Source organism: Lagenorhynchus albirostris, chromosome 6 (assembly GCF_949774975.1).
Source record: "Lagenorhynchus albirostris chromosome 6, mLagAlb1.1, whole genome shotgun sequence".
NCBI classification, from domain to species: domain Eukaryota; kingdom Metazoa; phylum Chordata; class Mammalia; order Artiodactyla; family Delphinidae; genus Lagenorhynchus; species Lagenorhynchus albirostris.
The window spans coordinates 48,280,401-48,306,407 of record NC_083100.1 but is presented as its reverse complement, the minus strand read 5'-3'; the positions used below and the strand labels follow the sequence as shown (position 1 = coordinate 48,306,407).

Genomic DNA, 26,007 nt, shown 5'->3' with positions numbered 1-26,007 from the left:
AGCAGGGGCAGCTCCCCAAGTTGTCCTCAATGATACTTTAAAAAGAAAAAGGATCTCCTTCCCTACTGACAGCAACACCTTCAGCTTTAACCAGGTCCTTCTGTTTCACACTGCAAATACACCTCTAATTCTATCTCCATTACCAGCTACTCCAGCCACTTTAATAAAGAGGAGAAAACTGAATTTACATATCAATAGAACCAGAATTCCACTTAGAAAAAATTGTCATTACTTGGGAAAAATGTTTTGATTAATTGCTTGACTTAGTAATGGTGTCACTATATAACATTGAGGGTGAAAGAGGGCACAATTTTAAACCAGAATTCCACTGGGCAAAGCAAGACATATGTTGGCAGTAGTTAGAAAGGACTGAGTTGACAAATGCCAATTGGTGTCAAGAGTTCAAAGGAGTAGAGAAGTGGCTATGTAAAATTTAATATTTATGGTCATAATATGGGACAAAGAAGAGAAGACACACATTTGAAGGGAAAAGAGAGGGGGAAGCAAAAAAGTTGGCCTAATACTGTGAGTTTTTGTTTGTGATCTTGATCTGGCACATCTTTTATAAGTTTATTGCCAAACCCATGAGAAATGAAACTATTTTAACTGATGTGATGATATTTATTTATCCAATTTAATTTGAATATTTACGAGTTTCCATGCCTAGACTCTTTCAAATGTAATAAAATATGCAATATGTGCAACTTATTATGTCTCTAAATCACCACCTCCCCCTCATTTGAATTCCTAAACATATATGGCCCAAGGATTCTGATTTCAGATTGCAGACATACAGTATCATGTTATAGCCCCTGTTCTCCATTACTATTATGATGTTAATTTTATTTGTCAATTTACTTAGACTATGATGCCCAGTTGTTGGGTCAAACACCAGTCTAGATGTTGCTGTGGAGGTGTTTTTTTTTTTAGCTGTGATTAACATTTAAATCGGTAGACTTTGAGTAAAGAAATTATCTCCCCTAATGTGGATAGGGAACTTTGTCCAACCAGTTGAAGGCCTTAGAAGAAAAGAATGAGATAATCTGGAGGAAGAAGGATTTCTGCCTCCAGACTGCCTCAGACTTGAGGCTGAAACATCAACTCTTTCCTGGATCCAGTCTACCAGACTGCCCTGCACAATTCAGTCTTGTCAGCCCCCACGATCCTGTTGAGTCAATTCCTTAAAATCTCTCTTTATTTATATCTATAGCTACTGATATCAATATCTATATTTGATTGTGTTTTCTCGGGAGAATCAAACCGATACACCAACTTTTAAAATATAAATTACAAATCCCCTTTAAACCTGGTTTCTCTTATATCTCTTGATTTCCTCTATCATATACTTCTTGTTTTATGTATTACAGCCAAGTTGTTGTTGTTTTCTTTCCATTTTCTAAATGTGTTTGTATCTAGTCCTATCAACAGGCTTTCTAACAAGCTCCTATGTCTCTGTGGAGCACACTGCATCTTCCTGAATGCCGGTTCTGCTTTGTTCAACATACATATCTTAGCCTAATGAAGACTTTCTTAGTAAGATCTCCCAATCCCCCATGATTAAGAGTGTTACTCTGTTTGAAGCTTTCATGGATTCTTTTTCTAAACTGAATTTATTTTTTTATGGCTGTTTTAGGTTCACAGCAAAATTGAGCTTAATGTACAGAGATTTCCCATATACTTTCTAGCCCCACACATGCATAGTCTCCCCTATTAGCAGCATCTCCCACCAGAGGTGGTACATTTGTTACAACTGATAAACCTACATTGACACATCATCATAGTCTACAATGATGTTAAGTCCAAAGTTTACATTATGGTTTACTCTTGGTGTTGTATGTTCTGTGGGTTTGGACAAATTTATGACGTTTATTTACCATTACAGTATCATACAGAGTAGTGTCACTGCCCTAAGAATCTTCTCCATGAATTCTTAAATTTCCTTCATCTTATTTATCACAGTTTGTCAATTGGAGGTTCTTACCAATTATGGAAAATTGTTATTTGAAAAAGTCTACTTAAAGTAAATCATTTAGCATGGGGTCAAAATTGTATAATAAATAATAAAGCAAACAAACAGAATGAAATTAAATGTGATGAGTATCATTTTTGAAATGTACATACTTAATATAACGATTCTTCAAATTATAATTTGATACTGAGTAAATGAATGAATGAATAAATGAATAAAAATGAACTGAGTTGATTTTTTGTGGATAATTTTTCAGACAAAATTGTATCATTATAAAATAAAGCATCTTCACTTTATAGGAGGCTATCAAAACATGATTAAATAAAAGGGTCATTTATGTCAAACTACCCAAGGCTTTATCACTTTTTGTAAGGACAACTTACATTGATATGATAATAATTTTTTTGAAGTATATCATCATCTTTGTCCATTTTCTCTTTTTCAATTGATAACTGGTCTATCTCTGCCAGATCTCTAGGTGCCAAAGCTTTTGATATTTTTTTATGCAAAATATTTACAACTGGTATGACATGAAGACACACCATCTGAGCAGGTATTGAACCAGTACATATCAACTGATTATCAGTCATGGGTTTGCACATGGTATATTTTCAAAAACACTGTTAATTGACTTTATAAAATGAATGTTTCACCTGCTAAAAAATAAATTATTTCAGTCTGTAATTGATTTGCATTTTTTTCAATTGACAGAATACTAATATTTTTTAATTCTCTAGAGAGATAAAAAAGGTACAAATGTTAAATAATAACTGTGTTTTAATAAAAACTAGCTTTTATTGTGGCAAGTTCATTAGCAAATATTTTTTGTGTTATGATAAGTTTTGCTTCCCTACAGTAGCTTATATTTGGAAATAAAGCTGACAACGAAAACTTAGATTATGAATACCCACCACGTTAACATCCTCTTTGGTGTGTTAAAAACTACTTCTACCCAAAAATAAGAAAGACAAAGATAAACAATACATATTAGTCATCCAAAACAGGCATCAAGGATACTAGCATATAAAAGTTGGATTTAAAAAAAATTGGCAAATGTTGTGAAAAGTGTGTTAGAAGACTAGTAACTTGGAAAAATATATATGAAAGTGTTGATTTTCAACATATTTATTTGGAAGATAATTTTGTGGTTTGATTACTGGGAGGTCTTTGCATTCAGTACACTTGTTTGTAAACACAGTGATTAACAATAAAACATTTCTTAACATTTGGATGATTCGCTTCAATTGCTGAATATGATGTTTAAAGAACAAAATACTTTTAATAGAAGAATTAAAAGGAAGACATAAATTATGTTTTTCCAAAACTTTGGATTCTTTGTAAAGGTTAGAATACTTGGCTTTTGTCCTTTGTTGCAGACCATGACTCAGTTTAGGAAGTACCTCATGTGGCATGACTTCTGAGATTATCAACTGAATGAATAAATTGCTCTATACAGTCTCTAACATCAGACTGATCTGCAACTCCAACGTTCTTCAGACTTGCCCGACCTATGGCATTATTTTTACTTTAGGATTTTTAAAATATGAAGCAAGAATGGGGCCAAAATGAGAGCCTAATGGATACCATCATTTAACAGATAGCATGATGATAAGCAGCTTACAAAGAAATTGAGCAAAATAACTTAAAAGGAAAGAATAGATATGAGTGGTTTGAGGTGTAAAGAACAATAAATTTAGACAATTACTTCAAGAAGTTTGGCTATAAAATATATAGAGTGGTAATATAACAAAAATCCTGAAAAATGTTCTTTTAAACTTGTTTCTAAGTACTTTCACGTACTTATTTATATTCTCACAAAAATTATATGAAATAGGTGTTTTTATATTCCCTTTTCAGCAAAGTAGTCATTAATATATTAAGTGGCTTGTTTGAGTTTACAGTGTTGATTTTCTGAAAAGCCCGTTTGTAGACTCTGTGTTCATTTTATATTATACATATGTTTTAGTTGTCTGATCAGTTCCAGGCTGCATGTTATAGGCCTTTACAATTGCATATACCAATACTCATAAAATTGAAACCATTGAATTAAAAAGTTAAATAATTTTGAACTGTATTAAATTTATTTAAATACACAGAACACAAATGATGGTGATAGAAAAGTGACATTTTTATAACTAAATCAGTGAGGAGTAGCATGCTACATTGTTCTTTTACTTGGAAACATTCCAAGTTCTTTTGAAATGAGATATTTAATTCTTCATTATTTAAGTCCTAAACAGAGTCTCTGTGACTATCTTTCAAGTATTCTGTTGATTATATTTTTTAATTCCAGAAAGAGGAAAGAATACATTATTTGAAGGATTCCTGCCAACTCAGTTATTTGAATATAATTTCTTTCTTCCTCTCTCCCTCTGTCTGAAAAATGTTTGTGCAAATGTCATATATTAGGAATTTTGTTATGTATTATGTACATTAAAACAGTCATTAATGAATAATGAGAGAGGTCATTAAGTCTTGAGACTGATATATATTACCTAATTTATATATACATTTTCAAAATTATAGATTAATAACTTAAAACTTATCCCATATTATTGTAAAATATGGTTATTATTTCTATAGGTCCTTGGAAAAGGAATTAGTGAAAGATTAGTATAAATTAACTAAAAAAAATATAAGTTATAATGTATATTTAATATATGTGTCTGCTCAACTGACAGACTAAGTCAAATCCATGGATTTTCAAAACTATTTTTTTTTTTTTTTTTTTTTTTTTGCAGTACGTGGGCCTCTCACTGTTGTGGTCTCTCCCGTTGCACGGAGCACAGGCTCCGGAAGCGCAGGCTCAGCGGCCATGGCTCACGGGCCCAGCCGCTCCGCGGCATGTGGGATCTTCCCGGACCGGGGCACGAACCCGTGTCCCCTGCATCGGCAGGCGGACTCTCAACCACTGCGCCACCAGGGAAGCCCCTCAAAACTAATTTTGACAGATTCTTTTCTGATACATTAATGGAAAAATTATTCAGAAAATAGTAGAGCCCAAATTGGTGAATTTTTGTTACATGAGAACAACACGAGGTGTGATAAACTAGAAGAAGTCTCTTCTACTACTTTCTAAAATATTAATACTGAGATATTAAAATGAATAACAAAATACCAATGAATTTAATAGAGATAAATGGAAAGTTTCATGCTTAAAATACACTTACACACACACAAAAGTACATGTATAGATTATTGAATATAAGTCCTAGAATTTGTTAATATAGAAAGAGATTATTTGGTTTTAGTGATGAGAAACTTAAGAAAAAAATTTGTGTCATTATGACAGTACAATCATGCACAAATGTGGCATCTAGCCCTCTGTAATGTTCCACTGTCACATCTTATCAGGAGGGTTATGTTCAGGGAGGAGGCCTCTTTTAAAACTGGATATTGACTCATGGGAATGTATCAGAATATAAATTAGGAAGTAGGAGAACAGAAAATTACATCATATGCTGAAATATCTAAGGTGGTAAAAGAAAAGCACTGTGGAGTAGATATGAGTGATATCTTTACATGTTAGGAACAGAGAGTATATAGTACATGGATTGTTCATGTAGCTGATACTAAATTGGGATACTGATTTATGGTTTTTGCTTTTATTCCTCCATGACTCTTCTCTTAAATTTCCACAAATTCAATGTTTCTTATAACCTTAGAGGAAGTATGTGGATGGGCAGAAAGCACAAGTAGATTTCACTATTTTTCTAGCTTTTGTATTACAAAATCTTAAACGCTTGGGTGACATTAGAGGGTTTGCAAAAAAGAAAAAGAAAGAGAAAATGGTCTTGGAAAATCATGGGGTCTAACAACACTTTCTCATCCAATAATTTGGGGGAAATAGGTGAGAGAGAGAGAAATTTGTGAGTCTTGGAGCAATGAGGACCTGCACCCTACTGGTTGGTATCATATCTGGGAAGTGGAGGGGGATTCCAGAGAAGATCCTCTAGTGTGGAAGAAACTTGGCATGGGATGACCAGCCTCAGCAGTTAACTTTTCCCAAGCATGCTAGGAAAGCAATTTCCAGTAGATTAATGACACTCACATTCTTCTACCTTCCCTTGTTCAAACATATAATGCTCAGCATTAGATTCTAGAGTCTTGATATGACTGAGGTAAAGGGGTAAACCTAAGGGGTAAACTTAAGAATCATTTAGATTAAGCACTTCATAAATTTGGCCAGATGGTTCTCAATGGTAGATATTAAGCTGCTCCATACAAAATCATGGGTTGTTTCTTGCACAACTAATTTCAAGATTTGGTTGGATCAATAAATGGAAATTTAGAGAAGGCATATTTTGCTGACAACAAGTGCTTTGTGACATATGGATGCATTGAACAAATACTCTGTTTCATAGGAATATTACGTTTATTTTGTTTCTGGAAGGGCTGAAAACAAATGAATTACCACTTGTTAGGAAAGTTGTGAAAAATATTCTACTGAATAAGAGAATGAAATAGTGACATCTGGGGTTCCGTTTCATTCCTAATTTCTATTATACTGATTTTATTGTAACTTAATTCTCATGGTATCTTTCCCTTCCAATTGTCTCTGAAATTTGCAAAAGTCAACCAATCAAACCAATAACAACAAAAAAGTGTTTTTGCTTTCTAATATGTGTAAAACCAAATGGAAAACCTGTGACTTTGCCAAAACATGACTCATCTAATATCTTATACGTAAATGTTATTTTGTTCTACAAGAGAATGAGAATTTAACAACTAGATCCATTGAATTCTCAGGACAGTACACCAAATTTTACTTAAAAGGACAGTAAATAGTCCCTCTCTTAGCTGTTTGGATAAATATTTTAAAGTGGGAAAATTGGTGGCTTATCAAATATTCTACATGATCTTTTAAACTTGGTTATAATATTTTAAAACATCTCATATATGCAAATAAAGCATGAGAAGTATTTTTAAAGTGGTTATATGAATACATTCTCTAGAGAATAATGAAGCCCCTGTTGTTATATTATTTATGTACATTATATTGCCATAGATTTAAATTATTTTGCATAAGGTAAGAGGAAAATGTAATAAACCAAATGTGCATGATTTGCATTATCTCACTTTTCAAAATCAACTTTTCCAGAATCTCTTGTCAACCATTCATAGTCTGAGTTAAGACTTGGTTTTATTACTTTAACAAATTACCTAAAATAGACTATCCTTTCAAAGTTGTAAAGAACATTACTTGACAAGAAGAGTTAGTGATAGGTTAAAGTACTGAAAGTTCTTTTAAAAATTATATTTGCTATTTTTAAACTATACTATAAAACACAAATGAAAACATAATGATAAAAATGTATGTATATACTGAATTTGGGATTAACAGATACACACTACTATATATAAAATAGATAAGCAACAAGGACCTACTTTATAGTACAGGGAACTATACTCAATATCTTGTAATAACCTATAATGGAAAGAATCTGAGAAAGAAAAAAAATATATATATATATATATAAAACTGAATCACTTTGCTGTACACCTGAAACCCTGTAGATCAACTATACTTCAGTTTTAAAAAGTATGTATATACTACTTAGAAGTAACACATATAATTTTATCAAAATCATATCCCATCTCTTTACTATAGAAAATAAAGATTGAGTTAAACCCTAATCTTCAATCATATTTTCCTCCTATCTTTCTTACACAGAGGCAACCGTTTTATGAGTGATTACATACTGTTTATTTTTTTACTTTTTTTCTTTGAATTCCATTTCTCTGTGTGTTTTTAAAATATAAATAATACTCTGAATGCTTCTTGTTTGTTTTTGCTGACTTGGGTTTGTATCAAAACAAAGCAAAAGAACAAACAAAAAAAACAAGAATGATTTTTAAAATGGATAATAAGTTTATTGTCTTAGGAAACTGGAATAACATAAAAGCAAGATTTTTGAAGCAATCTTACTATTTCATATCAATTTCCCAGAGTTTAAAAAGAGTATATCATATAATAGGCATGACTGAATGTAGACCCAGATCAAATTAACACATCGAATTAAAAATCTAATGAAGAGTGTTTCTGTGTAGTCTGATCCTGCTATTTCCAGCAAGATATTGATTTCTTATTTTTTGCATTTACTTATAGTCTACTTGGGGCTGCTTACTGAGGTTGTTTATAAAGGAAAAAAAATTTTTTAAGTTTAAGAAGTTTTTTATCAGAAGGGTAATTGAAAGCTAGTCTTGTCCTAAGAAGGAAGTGGTTCATTACTGAACAGAGGACAAAGTGTTTTAAAAAAAAAGTAGAAAATCAGGATTGTCATGACAGTAAACTGTTATGATTGGAGCAGCCAGAAATTGAAGAGATGAATAAAAACTGAAGGGAAGAAAAAAAAGAAAAGAAAAGGAAAGGAAAAAATAATAAAAGAGTAAAGAAAAGAGTAAATAGCAAGCAGTGGCTAGGCCAAAAATTTAGTCAAATCTTGTATATTGTATGTAATCTGTCTCTCTTTAGCCATTGTAACATATTTTTTTAACTATTTTTATTTTGGATTTGCGATATCTTGTCAGAGGGTAAAACTGAATTTAACTATGTTAAGTTTCTCTGCAATTCAGTACCATGGAAATCACAGTAGTTCTCACCAAATATTCTGTTAGCAGGTCGTGATTTCCCAGACCAACACTTGGTGAGGCAGATCCACACAACTAGTTCTGACTAGTGATCTGAGTCTAAAACCTCCCAAAGTGATGCAGAAAAAGTCCACGTGTGGTCCCTCAGCTTTCTTCTCCTGCTACCAGTATTAAGGAGACTGTATATTACAATATTCCAATGTAAAAATGCAAGGTATACTGCAGCTACAAAATGGGTAAAGCTATGTCAGCTAGATTCCTTAGTGACTGTGTGTAGCAAAACTCTGCCAACTATAAGAAGGAATTCAACCTTTGATGTAAGAAATCATACAGAGTTTTATTATTTTTTGTATTACCTAGCCTATCATGATTAATATCATACCTATCCTAATCATACCCTCTCTTCAGCATAATTTCATACTATTATCCTTTCATGTATCCTACTCTAATTCCATTATCCCACCATTTAATTTAAAGGTCACTGATTACTTCCTAATTGTCTTTGTGCTTTGAATCACTGACTACCCTTCCAGAAGTTATTTCTCTTTTATATCCATAATGTTGTAATTTCTAGTTCTTCTTAACACAACAGAAACTTATTGAGTGCCCCAAACACTTTAAAGCCTCTTTGGGACTTTACTATACAGTGGCAGAAATAGACATGTATGGAGATACAACTGGTTTTCAACTTGAAACATCTTCTCCTTTGGGTTATGTTATTGTGAAAGAGAAAAATATCAACACTGACTTGAATATGACGATAATAATCCTGATAAATGTAAATGTATATTTCTCTCCTCAACCACACACAAGCAAATGAAAAAGACTACATTCTAAATTTATATTTGCTCTTCATTCTCTACACTTTACACACTATTGTTTTATACGGATATTCATGGCTTGATTTGGAAAATGGCAATTACCTTTAATATATCAACTTCAGCTGAAGCATTCATAATGTGAGCCTTATTTACAAATTTATAGGAAGTTTATTTTATTTTGTAAGCACTTCACAATGCAAAAGGCCATGTAATTACACATAGCCTAAGTGTCTACACATAGATATCAGCATTTCATAGAGAACAGGCTGAGGGAATGGGCTTGGCACTCAGGACAGTTTTAAGCATGTTGTGTCTTAAGTGTCAAGTGACTTGCCTGTGGGTTTAATGCAGTATACTTGGGGCTTCCACCTTTTCTAAGTGTAATTTGTAGGGCTTTTCCATTGTTGGAAACTTGAGTTTGCTCAAGTACAAAATCCCAAGGAAAACAGACATATAGTTTGTGATTAACACACAGGTGATAATTTTTTTAAACTGTATAGCACTTACTCTGTATTAGGCATTGTTCTAAATGCCCCCATGGATGTTAACTCATTTAAACAAAAGATTGTGAGTAAAATTATCAATGTATGGTTCTTGGGTAAGAAATGAGGTACAACTCTTACAGAATTCAGGGAACACTAAAACTTATGGAAGAGGGAGAAAAATCAGTAAAATGGTGACTGAAAAAGATAGGACAAAGAGGTTGACATAGTGCCTAAGAAAGATAATATTATGGGAGAAAGTGGTTAACATAATCACTTTATTCCAAGAAGTCAAGCACAATAAGTACTGAAGTAACAAGTCCGTTGTTGTTACTATAAGGGGCCATGGATGGATGACCTTACTAAGCTGAGTGAGTAGAGCAGTGGGAACTAAAGCCAGATTGTATGAGTTGGAAAAAAATGGGAAAGAAGGGAATGGAGACAGTGAATACATAACCTTTCAAGAAAGGTGTTTGTGAAACAATGGGTAGAGACAGGCTTATGTAAGCATGTTGGAGAGACAGATGGTGCATAATTTCTTCTTTGTATTTAAGATGGCAGATTCTTAATAATCTTCAAATAGTGTTGGCAATGAACCGGAATACAAGGAGCAATTGAATAAATAGTCAAGAGAGATACAGATGAGAGAAAGTCCCCTGAATCACTTTATATCTTTCCATTCTTTCACCCCTTATACACTCTAATTTCAAATTTTAGTCTTCAGTCTTAACCCTCCCCAGAGAATTCATAGAGTTTAGTGCTTAACAATCACCTCTCTGAAATTGATCCTAAAATCCACATCTCAAACTCTAATCTCTCTACTTTAAATTTCAATCCTGTATCCCTTCATTGCCTGCTGGGCATTTCCATTTAAAATTCAAACACATCTAAAAAGCTAGCTCTTCATTCTTTTAAAAAATCATCTTTGCCTCCTGACTCCTCTTTCTGGAATTTATAGCCTGACACTTCCTCTTCTTTGACTATTCTCTCTTACTCATTCCCCTGTATTCAAATATTGTGTCTACCTTTAAATAACCATGCAGTCTTTGATTAGTCATAACCTCACAGAACTAATTCCTTACCTGTTTGGAGTACATGACCTTTAAGTTCTCTTCCAGCACTAATTTTGCCTGATTCTAGAAGCTGATATAAATATAAAGCTCAGTTGAACCATTGTAATAAAGATTGTCTAATCTTATGGATCTAGTTTGTGAATGTAAAAAAATAAAAGGTAATTAAACTGGCAACTGCCCTTTCCACAAGGGAACTTAAAAGGGATTTTTTTATTCCCTTTAGCTCTTATGAATTAATCATGTATGGTACATATGCATTATTTTAGATATTTGATATAACTAAAATACAAATGTAAGGATTTTTTGACTAAAAAAATTCACTGATAATTTAGCCGTGTTAGGTCAGAGAATATTCAGTAAGTCATGGACAATGTGTTCTCTCAAGGATGTGTTTCCTGCTGAATTAGTTCATTTGATAAAGTATCTTAAAGCAATTAAATAGCAATATATTGAAATTATGAAGTTAGTTGAAATTATGACTAAAAATGCCTCAAAGAAATTTTCATTTGATTAAGGAAAGACAGTGCATTTCATTAGGTTAGTAATGGGGTAAAGATGTGACCTAGAGTCTCCAATTCATTCCAAAGACCTTTTGGTCACCTGCTGGTTCTAAGACATAGGGCTTAATTGATCAATTTCCACAGTTGTCATAAGATTATTATAAAAACTAAGTGGTCAACATATTTTGTGTTAGAGGTAGGCACATTTAACACATGCATAAGAGCATATGAACAAACACTAATCTAAAATCACCAAACTAGAGGAAAGATATCAATTACATAAATAATAAAAATAGGACCAGGTCCTACATTGTGGCATTGAGCAGTATATACTGTAAGCCAGCTTCAACAGTAATAAGTGACTGTAAACAAACTTGAGTCAACTGTGTGATTTACTTTACCATTTAGGTCACTTTACATAAAATCACATTTGCTCACCAGGTCCTTTAATAGAAAGTTGACAGCAGGGCAGAGTCTTGTTAATTTTTATATCCTCTAAAATATCTCTCATCTAAATTAGGTTGAACTGTAAATTGCCAATATTCTGCCAGGTTTTCAAAATTATAAAAACAGTAAATTCATATTGTTCAATCTAATAGCGGATGTCTTATAAATATCCATTGGTAGTATAACTGGTAGTAATATGGCATGGGTAACATGGAATAGATACTGTTGGATGACAATGCAGCTTTGTAAGGTCATGCTTACCCTTACTTTATAAGAGCCTGAAAATATATTCAAGGTATGTAACTAATGAGTGGTAAACTGAGATTCTCTGATTTGGGTCCAGGGCACATTCATTTATCTGCCACATTGCTACTCATTTGCTGCTTGTTATCCAACCAGTTCATGAAAGGTAAAAAAAAGAAAACTTGAATTTTGAACTAAAATATAATATACATGCTTTTCATGAACTCAGAATTAATCCTTTATAAAACTGCAGTCAAAATTATTGTTTTTTATTCATTCTTATATCTGTCTATTCACCTATATCCTTATCTAACCACTACAACAGATATTGTAGCATCCATAAAATATATTGACAACATATTTGATATAATAAACTATCAATATATTTTCTAAGTTTTCTTTGAGGAACAAAACAGTAAATGCAATGTTACCTTAAAACCCTAAAAATACTGTATCATTTACATTGTTTTTGCATATATTTTATTTTTAATTAAGTTAATTATGCAAGTTTTTTATTGAACTTATTCTATGCATTCGACATTTTTCTAGGCATTAGGGATAAATTGATGGAAATCTATTTCCTTGCCCTCATTGAGCTATATTCTGATGAGAAGGGAAAAAAAATTATACATGTATAAAGTCAACAAATAATTTTTATAATATATGAGTCTTTTAAATTATCAACATACAATATATAAAAATTGTACATAATATTCTCTCTATACACACATGATAACATTTTTTTACATTACAGAGAGCAACAAAAAGATCTAAAGAGGTAGAAAATATGGTGCCTTTCCTCTAAAAACCATAATCTATTAGGAAATATTGGAATATACAGCTAAAATTACATAAATGAAAGTTTATTTGTCTCATATAACAAGAACTATAGTTAGGTTGCTGCTTCCTTTATTTCAGAGGCTCGATGAAGTCAGGGCCAGGATTCTCAGAGTCTCTAGGTTAGCTGAGTTATAAGGAAGGTAGGGAAATTGAGTATTTAGCTTTTACAAACTCTGTTAGTAAAATCAACAAAAGGAGAAGAAAGTAGGAATTGGATATTGCTTTAAATTATGTTCCATAGAATCAGACCTGAAAGTTTTGTGTGAAAGTGATTTATTTACAGGAAAATCTAATAGGGATAAACGGGTGAGACAAAGAAAGGAAGAAAGCCAAGCAAAGATAAAACATCAAGTCAGATATCCCAGTGGATGATTTTGACTCAGTCTCATAAAGGAGTTTTAGAGTCAGTGGCAGGACCACATCACTGCCTTGTTTGAGAGAGGAGAGCAGAAATATTTATATTCCCACACCCACAGGTCATTGGTTCAGGGCAGCTCCCTGGAGAGAGTAATTGTTCAAGCAATTCCCATACTCCATATCTGAGTTCTGCCAGTTTGAGGGAAGCCCTCTGAAAAAGAGATACAAGTGCTAGCTATTGAGAATGAAAGCATACCAAGAGCCTGTGGACATGAAATGGTAAAGACGTCCAAGGGGCTACTGGCAGAGCAATGACATCATCTGTTACAGACGCGGAGTGAGCTAAGCTACATTCTCCACCAGGGAATCAGAATATTCAAGGATAAGTTAAATAGCAGCAAAGGTAACATTACTAGAGATAATATTAATGTAATTAAGAATCAATATAATAATGTCATACATGGTGAAAAATTTCTGAGGACCATATTTATTAGGACAATTTTGATTATATTCATTTATACTTGTACGCTGTCAGTTTTGTCAAATACACGAAGTGGAATGTGGGGGAAATAAATCAGTATAATCATTGTGAGAAATGGTATTCTACCCAGGGCCCTGAGATGGAATTGTAAGAACAGAACAAAAAAATGATCCTGTCCTGGTAAACAGCTAGAATCAATACTTGGACTTAAGAAAGTGCACTGATTATTTTTAACTATGCCCAGATCTTTTACAATGTCTTTGATTTTATACATATTTTAGCTATTTAAGAAATCCACTTGAGAAAACATGACTTGAGAGATTAGGAAATACATTCTGACTAAAAATTATTGCTCTAAATTACATATCCTTCTGCTCATTAGTTAAATTATAAGAAAAGTAAGCCTAAAAATAAATCTATAAGGAGATTATTAATAATAATATATTTTCCCAAAAATAGCTCAAATTTACTCAATTACTTCCTCTAATCTACTTTTAAAGATAATCTCCAAATACATACCTGATAAATCAATAGATCCCACTTAAGGGGAGTGATTCTTATGGTGGCAGAAATTAGCTACTTTATATAATCAGTTAATTTGTTCTCACTATTGACTTTTAAAGCCCTTTGAACAATGTTTAGTGTTGTTGTCTTTCATCTTGTTAATCACATTCACTTGAGACGAAGGAAGCAGTCTAAAATAATCTATTCAAGCCAAAAGTGCTGTAACTATCCTCTGAACTGTGCTTTGGTATAACTCAGTAGACAGTGTCTACCATTTTACTCCAAAGGAATGTTTGCCAATGAAGATCTCTACTTGGGGGAAAAATCTTGCTTGTAATTGAGCTTTATCTTTTGCTTTTCATTATGAACCTAATAATTAAATGTGATAACTCACAAAATAATTAAATGTGATAACTCTGCTTTTAAAGTGAAAAAGATGTATTATGTTTTTGTGTCTTTAGAAAATTAACATTGGTTTTTAAATAAAGTAAATATCAATCAGTCCAAACCCTCATATAATAACACTAATATTTACTTAATAGATCTTTTGCTTCACTTAAAAAAAGCATTAGTCCCGTTACTTTCCAAGAAGCATTAAACAATTTTATAAATCAAAGTGACATTTATATGTACATTGAGGTAAAATTTTATTTAGGAAGTTTCTTTAAAGAGTAGGACTGTTTTCTCTTTTTCCTGCTCATCATTCAACAAGTATGACAGTTTTTCTTAACTTAGCATAAGTAACTAACCTAAATCCAGTTTCCTCAATTATTTCTTTAATAATTGTAATTATGGCAACATTTATGGAACAGAATTACTTAAAAATAATCTCACATAATAAGTTTTGAAATATTTTATAAATAAATGTGAAAATGCAATTAAATTTCCATGATGATTGTTTTCCCAACCTTATTTATATGTTTGCATTAGCAGTATTTCACCTTGTTCCTTGAATCAATTGTTGGATATATTCAGAAATCATGACAAAATGATTGATGTTTAGAGTTGCACTCTGAGCCCTGTTTGTTTGAAATAATTTATATTTGACAATCCAGCAACAGCTCATGAAGACTGAATGCTTTATTTTGGTCACTGCAGATGTAATCAAATGTCTCTTAAATATCTTTTGAGTATTTTTTTTTTTTTTGACTAATTATTGAGGTAAATGTTAGAGTCTGCTTAATTGCACTTTGGAAAAATCTGTGTTGGAAAGTAGGGACACCTAGTGTGTTTCTGAAACATTGCAATGACATTTACCGTGGGTTGTATTCCTACTATTTATTTAGGTGCTTTATTTTCTTTAGGTCAGGTTATCTTACCAACAACTCCAAAAGAAGTCATGGAAGTTAGTGTTCATTTTCAGATGAGGGAACTGAGACTTGCAGAGTTATAGTAAGTTGGCAAGGTAATAGCTAGAAACTGAATACTTACACAGACCCCAGCACTTAAATTATTTTACATAAGGCCCACGTACCACAAAAAAAAAAAAAAAAAAATTTTACATAGATTCTTTTTTTCCAGACCCCTCAAACTTTATGTCTTTAAAGAGAAATAGAAAAATATTTTAAAAATCATGAGCACGTCATAATTGCTTTTATGGCAAAAAGTAAAGACTGGTCAACTCTACTTCAGAGACTGGAACACTCCACAGAGGGAGTAATACTTGAGTTAAGCCTTGAAAGGTCCATTGGTATATAACAGTAGTAAGTAGTTGGGGTAATTCCAAAGAGATGTATTAATAGGACAAATTTCACAGATTTGAAAGAATTAGACAATTTTAGGGAATTGTGAACAGTTCAGTATTAAAAGGAGTATGCTGTGTGATTGGAAATTAAGAATGCAAATAAGTCTATAATATCCTGGGGAAACTGACACAATCAAGCCCATCAATTATTTAGCTCATATAAATCTCCAATAACATTTCTCTTGAAAATAAACAATATCTAAAATATTATTACTATGGCAACAGCTGCTCTGATCTCTGGAAGATTTCTTTCAGAGTGTAAAGAACTGATCATTTTCAACTCCAGAATATTACTTCCATAGGTCTTACTCAATATGTAGTCAGCAAATGTTCTACAGGCCAACAAAACTCAGAGGAATTTTTAATATTCAAAGAAGTAGTATTAACTTAGTTGAGCTCAAGATCATAATTTTCAGAACATTAAGAAATATATTTATTAATTTTTATTTTTTTCAAAATGATCAGGAACTAGTTACCACAAGTTTAACTGAAGCATTTGCTAATACACCTGGAAGCAACACCTATTGTACTGACAGTATAATAACATATTATCCCACAATAATGATGCCAAAAAGCAATTACTCTAGAAAAAGTTAAATCACCTAGGCATGTTGCTTTTATTACTTATAAAGTTTTCCAGAAAGAACACATCTGAATATCATTCTATTGGTGATGACAATTGAACAATACTCACAAAACATAACTGTTCTTCTCCAGTAACTAATAATTATCAAAGATTATAATTGTCCAATATTGAGAAGTATAGAACAAAATACAATTATATTGTTGAGATAGGCAGGAGAAATACATTTGACAACATTGCTCCAATATTACTAGTAAGCCAAGCATAGTGTTATATGTACTAGATTTTTCATTGATAGAAAGAAAAATGAATCCACTCAAAGAAAGTCTAATATTTGCTGTCAGTAAGGCCAAATTTAGGCATTTGACCACAACAATGTACAGTATCTCTTATCAGACTAAACTCTTGTGTAAAACCATAAAACTGGATAAATTAGAGGAAGAAACTTTTTTCACATGTTGGAAAGCAAGCAGTGCATGATTTGATGCCTGAGAGAACACAATGGAACAGCATCCTTACAGTGCTGAAAGAGAAATCTGCCAGACTATAATTCATTACCAGGTGAAAATGTTTGTTAAAAATAAAGACAAAATAAAGGCATCTGAAAATAAATTAAAACTCAGAGAATTTGACAGTAATAGATATGGACTACAAGAAACATTAAAAGCTATCCTTCAAGCAAAGGTAAGATGACACCCAGTGGAAACTGAAAACCACTAGAAAGAAAAAAATATTCTGGAAATAGTAAATATGTAGATGAATATTTTAAAAATTCTTTTATTTTTTTCTTATTTCTTTAAAAGAATTGAAAGTTGAAAGCAAAGATAATCACAGGATAATTAAGAGTTTGTATATAAACAGAGTTATAAGCAGCAAAAGCACAAAAAATATAACAAGACTAAATGGATTTATATTGTGGTATTATTCTTATATTATAAACTAAATTGTATAATACTAATTCATGAGATATTGTGTAAGATTAGTATATAAATTGCAATCACTAAAGAAAAAGCGATACCTAAAAAACCAATAGATATTTTAAAACTACTCAATTCCAAAGTGGAAAGAAAAGAGAGAAAAAAGGAACTCAAATCAGATGAGGTAAAGAGAAAGTATCTATTAAAATGGCATTTGAAACTGACTGCAACTGGATTATATGTCAATTGGATTAAAAAAACCAAGATGCAGCTATTTATTATTTTCAAAAGATACACTATAAATATTAAAGAAGAAGCAAATATTTCATAGTAGAATACAGAAAGAGAAGCCACAAAGTTTTGTCAAATTCTATCTCCTCAAGAGAAAGAGATACCATTAAGAATATGAATAGGAAAAGCATAGACCATGTAGTATTCACAATGCGTATATTTGATAAGAACTTGTACTTTTCATATGTAAAGAACTCCTACCTACAACTCAATAATAAAGTTAAAAGATTAATTCAATTAAAAATGGGCAAGGGGTTTCCCTGGTGGCACAGTGGTTGGGAGTCCGCCTGCCGATGCAGGGGACACGGGTTCGTGCCCCGGTCCGGGAAGATCCCACATGCCGCGGAGCGGCTGGGCCCGTGAGCCATGGCTGCTGAGCCTGCGCGTCCGGAGCCTGTGCTCCGCAACGGGAAAGGACACAACAGTGAGAGGCCCGCGTACCGCAAAAACAAACAAAAAAAATGGGCAAGATCTTCAAAGAGACAGTTTATAAAAGAAGAAATAGTCAGTAAAGACAGGAAATCATACTCAACATTATTAGTCATGAGAGAAATGCAAATGAATACATCAGTGTGATACCATTAGGTCCAGAGTCTGGCTCCTGGTTAAAAGATTTTCCAGGTCTGAGCATAGGCAGTTACAAAGGCTTTATCTGCCAGGCCTCAGGGGGAAAGCTGCCTTCCCCACATCAGACTTGGTGTACAGCCCATGCATCACAGTCTATGAAGGGAGAAGCAGGCAAGGACTCAAATCCCTCCGGTAAGTCATGCTCTCCATATATTTGCATTCCTAGCCCTGGTGCCCTCATTCCTAGATCTCTTTATCTGATGTCTTGGACAGAGGTCTTCCTCAGGTACATCTGCTGAGACCTACTTATGGTGGGGGTGGTGGGGACAGCAGGGAGACCAGGGGAAACTGAGAAGACACTTCTCCACTCTGACTCAGAACCCAGTGTTTTCTACTCCTAGCCCTTCCCCTTTGTCCTCCTCACCCCTCCTCCTCAGAGTCCATAAAACTACCAGAGCCTTTTGTTCTGGCTCCCTCAATAGTGAGAAAATCTCCACATCTATGCTGAGCTGCGGGACCCTCAGGCAGTGGGCAGTTTCAGGTAGGGAAATGTAACAGGGAGAGTCAGGGTGCTTTCTCTGGTTTTAGCCTGTGGCTAAAAACACCATCACAGCGAGTAAAGGCGTGATTCTTTTGGCTTGTTGCTTTAATGGGCTACTCCAGCACCTGAGAACTCCTCTCTCTCTCTCTCTCAGCCTAGCTGAGGTCCTGAGCTCTACATAGATAGTAGAAAGGCAAAAATGACATTTAACAACAACATCAAAACCTGGTGAGGATTGGTAGCAATAAGAATTTTTATATGCTGCTGGTGGATTGCAAAATGGTATCACCAGTTTAGAAAATGGTTTGCAAGTCTTTTATAATGTTAAACATTTACCTATACTCTATCTAACCATTACATATCTAAGTATTTGCACAAGAGAAATGAAAACACAAGCTAATGAAAAGACTTGTACAAAAAGTTTCACAGAAGCCTAAAACTTGAAAAAAGAAAAGCTCAGATTTTCATTAACTGGAGGATGTATAAAAAAACTGTGGTATAATATATGTAATGGAATACTGTTTAGCATTAAAAAAAATAGACCAATACATACAACTTGAAAGAATCTCTTTAAAAATTATGCTGAGAGAAAAAATCCAGACACCAAAGAATACATGATATAACATTTCATTGATGTACAGTTCTTGATCTGGCAAACATAATCTTTGGTGAGTGAAAAAAGAATATTATTTGCCTATGGTGAGTGAGGTTCAGATTGACAGGAAAGGCACAGAAAGGACTCTTTTGGATAATGGAAATATTATGTGTCTTGATAGGTTCCTGTGAATATATAATGTCTGTGCAATTTAGTCTACATAAATTGGATCTCAAAAAGTAAATGTGTCTGTCACTCACATTCCTTCATCTATGAAACTTTATAGACCCTGCATCTGAAAGATTCCAAGTAATATCTAAATATTTTATTTTCATTGTAAAGAATAACAATCCCCCAAAATTATATTCATTCACTGGGAACTTCATAAGTATTTGGCAGTCTACTTTAACTTTACATATCAAATACATTCTTAAGATAAATTTATCTTAAAGATACATTTCTCCACAGAAATAATTTAGGGAATGAAAATTTTATGTAACTGCCAATTATAAAGGAACACTAGAGTATAAGGATTTTTGAGATGACCTTGACTAAGCTTTTAGGTTTCCTATTTTCAACTGCTATCTTATATTTGGAGTATGCACCCCAAATTTTGTATTCCTTCATTGGTAAAACTTTAAGAACTGGTTTTGACTAGTCAGGTCCCAATAGATATAAACTGTTATAAGCATCAATGTTAGAAATATAGTCAATTAAGAACTGGGATTAAAACTAACTAAAAAGCTGTAGTGATGCAAATTTCCCAATGACTGATTCATACTTCATTCAACAAAAGCAGAATAAAAATTTAAAGACAGGAATAAAGTAATTGTTCAGCTACCAGATCACATCAGCATTTTGATTATTCAGGAAGAACTTGTACTTGACTGCAAATTGGTCTTCTTTACTTCCGAAGTATGAACAATCATTATCACATATAATATCTACATGTTTAATCCTTGACATCTGCGTTTTGTATTTGAGCTGTGTATGCCTGTGAGTGTGTGTGTGTGTAAGGATGGACTTTGGCACATTAATTTAGCTAGCTGAAAACTTTATTCATTTCTATTTCTATTGTACTAACAGACAAATTGGTTGCAGCTGGCCACAATTGCTTTCGAAAAGGATGCAATAACATACTATTTCAAATACAAATGTATGTAGTTGAGCAATGATTAAACAACTGTTCCACTCTACCCATTCATAAAGTATTTACTGTGTGCATCAAGCAAAGAGAAATACGCATATACTAAAATTCTGAGTTTTATCTATACTGTTTATTAGATAGGTAGGTAAATTTGTGTGGCATCTGTAAATGAATGAATGTCAATACTTTTTCAAAACTTCATGCTGATAATGTATACATAACTTTGGTAAAAAAAATAAACATAACTTTTCCTATTTTCATTGAAACTGAAACTCTCAAAAAAATCCCAAAACCCCATAGGCTTACCTGGCAGAAGTTGACAAGCTGAATCTACAATTTTTCTCAAAGGGTGAAGAAACTAGAATAGACAGACAATTTTGAAAAAGAAGAAAGTTTAAGAACTCACACACTAGTTTATTTCAATATTACTATAAAGATACTAATCAGGATAGGGTAATATTGGTGAAGCATAGATATGTAAATCAGCGGAACAAAATATAAATTTCAGGAGTACTCCCAACAATGATCAATTGACTTTTTCTAATTAATAAACTTTATTTTAGAACAGTTTAGATTTATAGAAAAAGTAACCAGATAGTACAGAGAATTCCGATATGCTCTCCACCCTCCCTACACCACATAGTTTTCCCTATCATTAATATCTTGTAATAGTATGGTACATTTGTTATAACTGAAGAACCAATAATGATACATTAGTATTAACTAAAGTTCATGATTTGCATAAAGGCTCACTCTAAAGTCTTGCTATGAGGTCGGTGTTATCCTAATAACAAAAGCAGAGAAAAACAACAGATGTAACAAAACTACAATTACAGACCAATATCCCTTAGGATTATAGACACAAAAAAATAACAAAAATGAAAAAACCAATAAACAAAAACAAAAAAATTCATCAAAATACTACCAAAACAGATCAAGCAATGTATAAATGAATTGAACACCATGACCAAAAGAGCTTCAAGTATATAAAAGTTTCAAGATTGGTTCAACCTAAAAAATTGATCAATGTAACATACCATATTAATAGAATGAAGGAAAAAAACAACAAATGATCATCTCAATTTGATGGAAATAAAAAGTATTTGACAAAATCCAACACAATTTCATGATAAAAACACTAAAACTAAGCCAGGAATAGAAGGGAACTTTTCAACCTGACAAAAACATTTATGAAAAATCCATAGCTAACATCATATTTAATGATAAAAGACTTAAGGATTTCCTCCTAACATCAAGAACAAGACAAATATGTCCATTCTTGCCACTTCTACTCAACATTGTACTGAAGGCTCTAGACAGGGAAATTAGCCAGAAAAAAAGAAATAAACGGCACCTGATAGGACAGAAGAAATTAAAACACTCTATTCAAAGATGGCGTGAGCTTGTATATAGTAAATCCTAAGTAATCCACGGGAAAATACTATTTGATAAAAGAATTTAACAAGGCTGCAGGATACAAGATCAAGATACAAAAATCAACTGTATTTCTTACATTGGCAATAAACAATCAAAATTGAAATTAAGAAAACAGTTTCGGGCTTCCCTGGTGGCGCAGTGGTTGGGAGTCCGCCTGCCGATGCAGGGGACGCGGGTTCGTGCCCCGGTCCGGGAGGATTCTGCATGCCGCGGAGCGGCTGGGCCCGTGGGCCATGGCCACTGGGCCTGCGCGTCCGGAGCCTGTGCTCCGCAACGGGAGAGGCCGCAGCAGTGAGAGGCCGCAAAAAAAAAAAAAAAAGAAAGAAAGAAAGAAAAAAGAAAACAGTTCCATTTACAGTAGAATCAAAAACAATAAAATCCTCAGAAATAAATTTAATAAAAGATATCCAAGGTTTATACATCGAAAACTATAAAACATTGTTCAAAGAAACTAAAGAAGACCTAAGTCAGTGGAAAGACATCCTGTATTGATGGACTTGAAGACTTAGTTTTGTTAAGATGTCAATAATCCCCAAATTTATCTACAGATTCAACACAATCCATATCAAAGTCCAAGCTTCCTTTTTTTCTGAAATTGACAGACTGCTCCTAAAATTCGTATGGAATTGCTGGGAACACTGAGAAGCCAAAGCAAGTTTGAAAAAGAACAAAGTTGTAGAATTCACATTTCCTGATTTTAAAACATTACTACAAACACACAGTAATCAATAGGATGTGGTATTTTTATATAGATAGATATATAGATTAATGGAATATAATTGAGATTTCAGATATAGACCCTTACATTTATAGTCAACTGAGTTTTAACAACAGTATAAAGACAATTCAAGGGAAAGCATAGAATTTTTAATAAATGTCTCTGTGCAAACCAGATCTCCACATACAAAAAGAATGGATTTGGACCCATACCTCACAGCATTTACCAAAAATACATCAAACAGATCAAAGACATAAATGTGAGATCTAAAACTATACAATTTGTAGAAAATGTAAATGCAGATCTTTGTGACCTTGAGTTAGGCAATGATTTCATAGATATGAAACCAAAAGCAGAACAACAAAAGAACAAAATAGATAAACTGGACCACATCAAAAAAAGTTTTAACATGTGCTTTAGATTATACTGTCAAGAAAGTATAAAGTTAACCCACAAAAGGAAAGAAAATATATGCCAGTCATATATCTGATGAGGGATTTGTATCAAGAGTATATAAAGTACTCTTAAAACAAAACAATAAAAAGATAATATACAAAGGATTTGCATAGACATTTCTCCAAAGAAGATAAACAATGGGCACATGAAAAGTTACTCAATATCTTTAGTTATAAGGGCAATGTAAATTAAAACCACAACAAGCGCCATTTTACACCTACTACTATAGCTCTAATCAAAAGGTCAGAAATAACAAATGTTTGCTAAAATATGAAGAAATCAGAACCCTCATATATGCTAGTGGGAATTTTAAATGGAACAGCCACTTTTGAACAGTTTGATAATTCCTAAAAAAATTTATGCATAGGGTTATGACCTAACAATTCCACACCTAGGTATACACCCAAGAGAATTGAAAACATATAGCCACAAAAAATCATGTACACGAATGTTCATAACAGCTTTATTAATAATAGCCAAAAGCTGGAAGCTATCCAAATATTCATCTCTTGATGAATATATAAACACAATGTGGTATATTGATGCAATGGAATATTATCCAGTCATAAAAAGGAATGAAGTACTTATACAAACTACAATATGGATGAAATTCTTACACCAATACATACAGATAAATATATATATATATCTAGGTCTATATAGATATTTATATATATGGATATAAATGTACACTTAGTCATAAAGTAAAATATCTTTTTCATTGTGGAGTCAAAATAAAAAACATTTGAAAATCATTGTTATAACCTGGCTGGCACAAAAAACAAAACAGGAATAATATTTATGGCATGTGAAAATTATAAGAAATTCAAGTTTTAGATTCCATAAATAAAGTTTTGTTGGAACGCAATAAGGCTCCTTTATTTACGTACCATCTATGGCAGTTTTTGCATTACAGTGGCCAAGTTGCGTAATTGTAACAGAATGCACAGCCTGTAAAACCTAATATTCACTATCTGTTATTTTATAGAAAAAAACAATTTTTAAACCATGGATTAGACAGTAAGTACTTGACAGGGAAATGAAGGAAAAGGTAAAATAATACTTTGGGGAGTATCTATAAGTATATGTGGATTTTAAAAATAATCAGATAAATTTAACTTTGAGACTTGAAACAACAGAAGACAGCAAATTTTAAAAAGAAGAATTCAATTATAACATTATTACACAAGTTCTTGGAATGTTAATGGTTAATTTTAAAATAATAAAACACAAAAGGATAAATTTACAGTTTGTGTAAATATACAGATTTCTTGAGAAACTATTGTATTCCAAAAATTGTACTGAGAGAAATGAATAGGATCTATGTCTCAAGACTTATTTAATATGGTTGAAGCAGTCAGTACTTGTCATTCATTTTTACTCATAATCTGGAAATTTTGATAATTCCCAGGGACTGCAATCACATGTACTGGTATTTGAGGTATGGAGTTACTTCCCTTTAAAACCAATAATCCCACTGAATTTCAGATTCACTTTACTATGTTGTTCTATACAAATGACTAATTTCTAATTATATGAAATTAAAATTATGAACAGAAGCCTATGAGTAGGAGTTATACACCCATATTCACAGTAAGACTCATTCCCTGATCCAGAGGCCAAAGGAAGCTAAGTATTTTGAATAATATCAATTATGGTTCCCAATTTCTCTGTGACCCCTTCCTTCTCATGCTGTTGACTAACTGCTAGCTCTTTTGAAAGTCAGGATAGTTGTGGTCTCAGCAGGAAACATTTATTCCAAATCTTCTTCTCTGGCTCTGCCTTTCCAGGTTGGATGGAGACAGAGAAAAAGAGAAAGAATCCAGGAATCCAGGCGTTCTGCAGAGAACACTGTATTCTGTGCACATGCACAGGCGGTACATGGTGGCATAAGCCCTGGACTGGGAGGCAGGAAAATCTGCGTTCAGCTCCCTGATCATCATCTAACTAGTTGTGTAAGTTCCTGCACATTTAATTTCTCAGGACTTTAGTTTCCTACTGTAAAATGAGATTATGGCAATGGTCTATATTTTTTAGCTTTAAATTTATTTTTGAGTTGACCATAAAAATATAACCCCTTGGGCTTCCCTGATGGCGCAGTGGTTGAGAGTCCGCCTGCCGATGCAGGGGACATGGGTTCGTGCCCCAGTCCGGGAAGATCCCACATGCCGCCGAGCGGCTGGGCCCGTGAGCCATGGCCGCTGAGCCTGCGCGTCCGGAGCCTGTGCTCCGCAAAGGGAGAGGCCACAACAGTGAGAGGTCCGTGTACCGCAAAAAAAAAAAAAAAAAAATATATATATATATATATATATATATATATCCCTTATGTTTTAACACACTTCATAAACAGAGTCAAAGAATGTAACTTATCAACACTGTAGTATACGGCATATGTGATAACGTTACATGGAGAAGTTTCTGCACATTGTCAGCTTATAATTCCAAAATAATATTAAATGAATTGTGAAGCATTGGTGGAAGTTTTATAAGTATAAATAAAAGAGCTGTTATAAACAAATGAATGCATGTGACAGGCTTTAAAGATAGGTTAACATAGGTCAAAATAACTAATCTGAAATTTTAAGTTTACTATCTTTAGACAAGAATCATATTAGATGAACTTAGTTAGGGTTTTATCTATTATCATCCATAGGAATATAAACTTTACTGTAAGTTCTTGGTTCTAATTAAAATGGAGTATAA

The 26,007-nt window shown here is 32.9% G+C and overlaps 1 long non-coding RNA gene across 1 annotated transcript in view; it reads right to left on the bottom strand.

The window, feature by feature from the left end:
- The window catches only part of LOC132521729 (uncharacterized), a 137,981-nt gene extending 116,928 nt beyond the window's left edge, over positions 1 to 21,053 (bottom strand). Inside the window, exon 1 of the long non-coding RNA XR_009540947.1 lies at positions 21,000 to 21,053. This is a non-coding gene — a long non-coding RNA (uncharacterized LOC132521729). The remainder of the gene's footprint in view (positions 1 to 20,999) is intronic.
- Between the last annotated feature and the right edge of the window lie 4,954 nt (positions 21,054 to 26,007).